Source organism: Nematolebias whitei, chromosome 1 (assembly GCF_014905685.2).
Source record: "Nematolebias whitei isolate Nwh7 chromosome 1, NemWhi1, whole genome shotgun sequence".
In the NCBI taxonomy this organism is placed as follows: Eukaryota; Metazoa; Chordata; class Actinopteri; order Cyprinodontiformes; family Rivulidae; genus Nematolebias; species Nematolebias whitei.
In genome coordinates this window covers 3,848,318-3,856,368 of record NC_056498.1, presented here as the reverse complement: position 1 = coordinate 3,856,368, position 8,051 = coordinate 3,848,318, and positions in this window count along the sequence as shown.

Sequence of the window (8,051 nt, the reverse complement as noted above, 5' to 3'; positions counted from 1 at the left end):
TTGACACTGTTCAGTGATTTGTAGACATACATGAGTATTTTGAACTGGATTCGAAAGTGAACCGGTAACCAGTGCAGTGAGGCCAAAACTGGTGTAATGTGCTCTCTTTTGCCTGTACTGGTTAAAACTTGGGCTGCTGCATTCTGGACCAGTTGTAGTCGTGCAATGGAGGTCTGACTGATACCAAACAGGAGCAAATTGCAGTAATCAAGCCTAGATGTAATGAATGCATGTATTACTGTCTCCAGGTTATTTTTGGACAATATGGGCTTCAGTTTAGACAGCCACCTCAATTGGAAGAAAAAGGATTTAACGATCATGTTTACATGATTGTTAAGTTTCAGGGAAGCGTCCATTATCACGCCCAGATTAGTGACTCTTTGTTTTTCTGACAGGGTTAGAGCAGAGAGGTCGATACAGTGGTTTGTCAGTGTTGGGAGGGAACAACATGACTTCAGACTTCTTTTCATTGAAACTTAAGAAGTTTAAAACCATCCAGTCCCTGACGTCAGCCAGGCAGTCGAGCAGCGGTTGAATAGAGCATGTACCATTGTGTCTTAGGGGGAAGTAAATTTGACAGTCATCGGCATAGAAGTGGAAGGGCATGTTGTGTTTCTGGAAAATAGCACCAAGCGGCAGCAGGTATAAAGAGAATAGGAGGGGACCCAGTATGGACCCCTGCGGAACCCCCCACTTAAGCTCTGCCTCTGCAGAACTAAAATCCTTGATGGAGACACAAAAGGATCTGTCAGTGAGGTAAGATCTGAACCAATTGACGGCTGATCCTGTGACGCCCACCCACTGCTCCAACCTAGCAATGAGGATCTCATGGTCGATGGTGTCAAAGGCGGCCGTGAGGTCCAACAGGACAAGCAGCACAGAATCACCGGTATCTGTGAATCTGAAAATGTCGTTAAAGACCTTCAGCAGGGCAGTTTCAGTGCTGTGGAGAGGTTTAAAGCCAGATTGGAATAGCTCTAAGATGGCGTGATCCTCCAGGAAGCACTTCAACTGGGACTCAACTATTTTCTCCAGTACTTTAGAAACAAATGGGAGTTTGGAGACAGGCCGATAGATGGAAACGACTGAGGGGTCAAGGTTTGTTTTTTTCAGGAGAGGCTGGACAGCAGCATGTTTAAAGGATTTTGGCACAACGCCAGTGGATAAACTACTGTTTACTATGGCAAGAATGGACGGGCCTAGAGTAAGAAAAACCTCCTTTAGTAGTCGAGGGGGGACCACATCAAAGGGGGAGCCAGAAGGTTTCAAGTTGCACATGACCTGCTCTAGAGAAGATAGTGATGGGTTCAAAATGGTCAAAAGGAGCTACAGATTGAGGTGGGATGGATGGGTCATGAGTTGGAGGGGAAATGAGAGCCCGGGTGGTCACAATTTTTTCCACAAAGAAATGTAAGAAGTTGTCACACAGCTCAGTTGAGGCTTCCAGGGGTGATGGTTCAGTGAGGTGGAGAACAGAGTTTAGGGTGGAGAAGAGGACATGTGGGTTGTGAGAGTTTGAGGTAATTATATCAGAGAAGAATTTTGATTTAGCAGCTTTTACTGTTTTCTGATAACAGCGCCAACACTCTTTAAGTATCTGGAAAGAAACCTGCAGCCTGTCTTTCCTCCACTTTCGTTCTGCCCTCCTACATTGCTGCCTAGCGGCCTTGGTGACGTCACTCAGCCAAGGTTCTGCTCTGAGTTTTGATTTTTTGGTTTTAACAGGAGCAACATGATCCAAAGTCTTTAAGCAGACAGAGTTGAACTGGGATGTCAGCTCCTCAGTGGTGGTGAGAAACACTGGGGGCTGAATGATCATTTCAGAGTTATAAACATCTGTGAAATGTGCGGCAGTGAAGTGGTTAATGACATATATACATATATATATATATATGTATATATATACTAGGGTTGTTATAGATAAACCGATACGACCGGATATCCGGTTTGACAAGCTAGCGATATGGTTGTGTCGGTAGCAGCCGTATAAATCGACAGCAACCAGCCACAAATGCTGAGATGAACCGGTTGAAGAGACATGAACCGGGTATCGCGAGACTAGCTCGGTTGACAGTGCGTTTATAAAACAACGCGAGAGTCGGAAATGCCCGCGAAGCTATTCTCACGCATGCTCCGTAGCTCACCAAGACAACGAGAATGGATGTAAATAGTAGCAGCGTTAGCGGGTCACCGAGAAAGATTTTCAATACAGCAGCCAGACAAAAGTCTAAAGTGTGGAACGTTTTCGGGTTTTACAAGAAGGACGGAAAACTCGACAAAAACCACGCTATTTGTAAGCTATGCAGAGCACCTCTGAAGTACACTGGTAGCACAACAAACCTTGATCAACATGCAACGAGAAAACACAGAGAGGAGTATGGCGAACTTCTCAAGCCCCATAACAACGAGCAGGAGCAGGCAGCTGCCACACAGAGAGCGACGGGTAACGTTATCACTAAATTTTACGGGCAACTCGGCGACAGTTCATCACGAGCTAAGGATATAACGGCATCAATAACTCGTTTCATAGCTAAGGGCTTATGGCCGTACAATATAGTGGAGGGGGAAGGATTTCAGGATTTGATTCATACGTTAGAGCCCAGATATAAGATTCCGTCCCGGCAGCATATCACAAACACATGCATGCCAGCGTTGTATGCCCAAGTGAAGAGCCAAGTTGAAAAAGAATTGGCACATGCAGAGCGAGTTGCTATTACAACCGATGCCTGGACGTCATGCTCCACTGAGTCTTATGTGACCATCACTGTCCACTACATCTCTCCAGACTGGAAGTTAAATGTGCATGTGTTGCAAACCAGGGCATTCAAAGGATCCCACACTGGGAAAAACATTGGTGCTCTGCTAAAACAGGCATGTGTTGACTGGAACCTTCTTGATAAAGATCCAGCCCTGGTGACAGACAATGCCACAAACATGGTATTAGCTGGAGTGGAAGCAGAGATGACCCCTCACCTCATGTGCTTTGCACACACTATTAATCTCGCCACACAGAAAGCCTTTAAAGTTGACACAGTAGCAAGGTTGCTGGGGAGAGTGAGGAAAGCCGTTGCCTTTTTTCATCGTAGTGTGAGGGCAGCAGAAATCCTTCAAGAGAAACAGAAACAACTAGCCTTGCCTTCCCACAAACTCATCCAAGATGTATCCACGCGGTGGAATAGCTCCCATGACATGCTTGAACGCTTTTTTGAGCAACATCCTGCGATTTCTGCAGCACTCATGTCCAGGGACCTCAGAAAAGGAGAAGAGGTGAATACTCTCAAGGACAAAGACTTCTGCGACATTGAAGACATTGTCAAACTGATGGCGCCGGTCAAACTTGTGACTACCAGCATGTCTGAAGACAAGCGACCCACACTCTCAATGATTCTTCCTGTAAAAGCAAAGCTTAAAAAGAACTTTGAACCATCAGATGAAGACTCAGTGTTAATCAGAGAGATGAAGCAGGCGTTCAAGAATGACTTGGAGAAACGCTACACAGGCCTTGAACACCTCTTCCACACTGCAGCAGCTGTGGACCCCCGTTTTAAGTCCCTGCCCTTCCTCAGTAACCATGATGCAGAGAGGACATTCACAAGCATATCAGCAGAAGCAGCATCCCTGCATCACAAGGTAAATCCCCCAACACACTGACAAAATACATATTACAGTACATTCAGTTACAGTCTGGTGTGTTTTGTTGCTGTCATTAGATATATTCTGACTACTGTTTATTTGATTCTTTACACTGCATTTAACCATACTGTACACTAAATGTTATTTCATGTTTTATTTCTAGGTAACGGGGGGTTCAGTTCAGAGAGGTCCAGTGCAGACTGATCCATGTCAGAGTGAACGTGCAAATGGAGATCCGGACGTCTGCATTGATGTACCCCAGACCCAAGATGAGCATAAAGGTTTGTGTGTTTTATAACTTGTGATCAAGAACGAGAAGACTTTGTCTTAAACTTGTGCTGCAGTCATAGTATCAGTATAAAACACATTCACTATAATAAGAGGATCTGCATGCAAAGAAAGAGTTAAATAATAATGATGATGATAATGATACATATTTTACATATGTACACGAGTCCTTACATAAATAAATTCTGAACATCAAATGAAGATTTATACATAAAATGGTAGTCAATTAAAAAACTTCATGGCAAACATAGCCAGTAATATGGTACTTGTTTTCTATTTCAGATGATAAACCTCCTTGTAAAAAGAAGAGAATGTCAGTCCTGGACCAGCTGTTGGGAGAAGACTTTCAAGTAAGGACGGCATCTAGATCTGTGAGGGACCAGGCCAATGAAGAAGTCAAGAGGTACAGAGAGCGTGATCCTTTGCCCCTGAAAAAAAACCCACTACAGTGGTGGAAAGAGCAACAGGACTTGCCACTGCTGTCATCTATGGCTAAAATGTATCTGTGCATACCGGCCACCAGTGTGGCATCTGAGAGAGTTTTCAGCACTGCAGGAGATATTGTTTCCACAAAACGCAGTCTACTCAAACATGAGCATGTGGATCAGCTGATTTTCCTTAAGAAAAATCTGCCGCAAAAAAAAGATGAGGACAGTGATTATGACGAATAAAAATATAGGTAAACATACAAACATAAGGAAGTGAACTACTTCACTGTGTTTGAGTTCAGATTGAACCTGACGTGAATGTAGAAATGCAGGACATTACTTTTGTTTAGACTACCTCACCAGGTCAGAAAGCTGCAGTTTGATTTCTTTTATACATGTAATCGGCACTTTGACTGTTGATATGTGCTGCTGATTATCCATGCTGCTGATCTGATCTCATGCTGCTGTTTAAATGACATGATGTTATATTAATCTGTGCCCACCTGCTCACACAAACTCATGTTCGTGCTGCTGTTGTTAGGCGTACTGTTCTTGCATTATGTTTTTGTATTATTAAGTTCAAGTTCAAGTTGTGTTTATTTGTCATATGCAAGGTTAACACAATGAAATGTTCAGGATGAGAAGAACCGATTTGACTTGCTAAAAAACAAAAAACAAGCAAACAAGAAATACTAAAGCATGCAATAAGGGTACAAAATAAACTACCAAAAAGTGAAAAAGTAATTATAATATTTACAAAGTTTCTGAAGAGAAAAATGGTAAACAACATTGTAGAATTTTTACAGTGAAGCAGAATGAATTTGTGTGAATAAGTATTTCAAGGTAGTAATGTAATATAAGCTAAAATGCACATGATATATATTGCACATAACTACCAAACTACGCAGGGTATGTGACAGGTTATTGCACAGGTGCTTTGTGCTTACTGTAGCTTATTCCTATTTTTTTTAATTTTTTTTTTATTACATGCTGCTGTAATCATTTGTGCATTTTATAATTTTTCTTTATTTTCTCATTTTATACTGATCCCATCAAACAAAGAAATATTCTTTTAGCTGGTCTTTTTAGGTCCATGTCTAAAAATAAACACATTTGACATGTGATTCTGTTGTTTGGCTTTTTACTTTATTTTTGCCAGTGCCTTACTGCACGCTTTTAGATATGATATATGTAAACTTTTACAAATTTAAAAATAATGTAAGAATGTCACATTTATAGAAATGGCCCTTTTTGTTCATAATTAATATTTGTCTACATTCAACAAATGTTAAACTGTAGAATTATATAAAGTTGAATCGAATCGAACCGAATCGCTCTTCCACTGTATCGAATCGAATCAAATCGTTCTGTTTTTAAAATAAATCGTTTTTGAATCGAATCGTAACCTTTGTATCTAGATGCGAATCGAATCGTCTATCACACAGAGATGTACAACCCTAATATATACATATATATATATATATATATATACATATACTGTATATGTACACATATACACACACACACATATATATATATATATACATATATATATACACATATATGTATATACACACATATATATATATATATATATATATACACATATATATATATATATATATTCACACACACCTATATATATATACACACACATACAGGTCCTTCTAAAAAAATTAGCATATTGTGATAAAGGTCATTATTTTCCATAATGTAATGATAAAAATGTAACTTACATATATTTCAGATTCATTGCACACCAACTGAAATATTTCAGGTCTTAAATTGTTTTAATACTGATGATTATGGCATACAGCTCATGAAAACCCTAAATGCCTGTCCCAAAAAATGAGCATATCATGAAAAGGTTCTCTAAACAAGCTATTAACTTAACCATCTGAATCAACGACATAACTCTAAACACCTGCAAAAGATTCCTGAGGCTTTTAAAAACTCCCAGCATTGTTCATTACTCAAAACCGCAATCATGGTTAAGACTGCCGACCTGACTGCTGTCCAGAAGGCCATCATTGACACCCTCAAGCAAGAGGGTAAGACACAGAAAGAAATTGCTGAACGAATAGGCTGTTCCCAGAGTGCTGTATCAAGGCACCTCAGTGGGAAGTCTGTGGGAAGGAAAAAGTGTGGCAGAAAACGCTGCACAATGAGAAGAGGTGACCGGACCCTGAGGAGGATTGTGGAGAAGGGCCGATTCCAGACCTTGGGGGACCTGCGGAAGCAGTGGACTGAGTCTGGAGTAGAAACATCCAGAGCCACCGTGCACAGGCGTGTGCAGGAAATGGGCTACAGGTGCCACATTCCCCAGGTCAAGCCACTTTTGAACCAGAAACAGCGGCAGAAGCGCCTGACCTGGGCTATAGAGAAGCAGCACTGGACTGTTGCTCAGTGGTCCAAAGTACTTTTTTCGGATGAACGCAAATTTTGCATGTCATTCGGATATCAAGGTGCCAGAGTCTGGAGGAAGACTGGGGAGAAGGAAATGCCAGAAGTCCAGTGTGAAGCACCCACAGTCAGTGATGGTCAGGGGTGCCATGTCAGCTGCTGGTGTTGGTCCACTGTGTTTTATCAAGGGCAGGGTCAATGCAACTAGCTATCAGGAGATTTTGGAGCACTTCATGCTTCCATCTGCTGAAAAGCTTTATGGAGATGAAGATTTCATTTTTCAGCACGAACTGGCACCTGCTCACAGTGCCAAAACCACTGGTAAATGGTTTACTGACTATGGTATTACTGTGCCCAATTGGCCTGCCAACTCTCCTGACCTGAACCCCATAGAGAACCTGTGGGATATTGTGAAGAGAAAGTTGAGAGACGCAAGACCCAACACTCTGGATGAGCTTAAGGCCGCTATCGAAGCATCCTGGGCCTCCATAACACCTCAGCAGTGCCACAGGCTGATTGCCTCCATGCCACGCCGCATTGAAGCAGTCATTCATGCAAAAGGATTCCCGACCAAGTATTGGGTGCATAACTGAACATGATTATTTGAAGGTTGGCGTTTTTTGTATTAAAAACACTTGTCTTTCATTGGTGGGATGAAATATGCTAATTTTTTGGGACAGGCATTTTGGGTTTTCATGAGCTGTATGCCATAATCATCAGTATGAAAACAATTAAAGACCTGAAATCTTTCAGTTGGTGTGCAATGAATCTAAAATATATGAAAGTTTCATTTTTATCATTACATAATGGAAAATAATTACCTTTATCACAATATGCTCATTTTTTGAGAAGGACCTGTATGTTATTGTCATTTTTTTTTAGATCTCATACTATCTGGAGTCACTGTATCTTGTGGATCTGCCCATTGTGGAAAATAATAATTGTTCTAAACTTTAAAAAACTCTTAATAAAAAGAAAACCAGAGACATTTCTCTTTTAGCTCAAAACGGAGCGCGAGGTTTATTCTTTCTGCAGAAAGGAGTTGCTGCCTGCACGAAGTCAGAACAAGCACTGGATTCTTAAAGAGACAGTACATATATTTATACATGTTTCGTGCGTCACAATAACATTTTATCATGAAGGGAGGATAACGTTCCTCAGGCTGATATCATACACAAGTTCTTGTTATCAGTACGAGATGATGTTATTCTTCTTGTGGAGCCATGCTTTGTAACCAGTCTTCTGTCCATGTGACTAGAACATTCTGATAAACATTTGTGGAGCTGGTATTTTTTAATT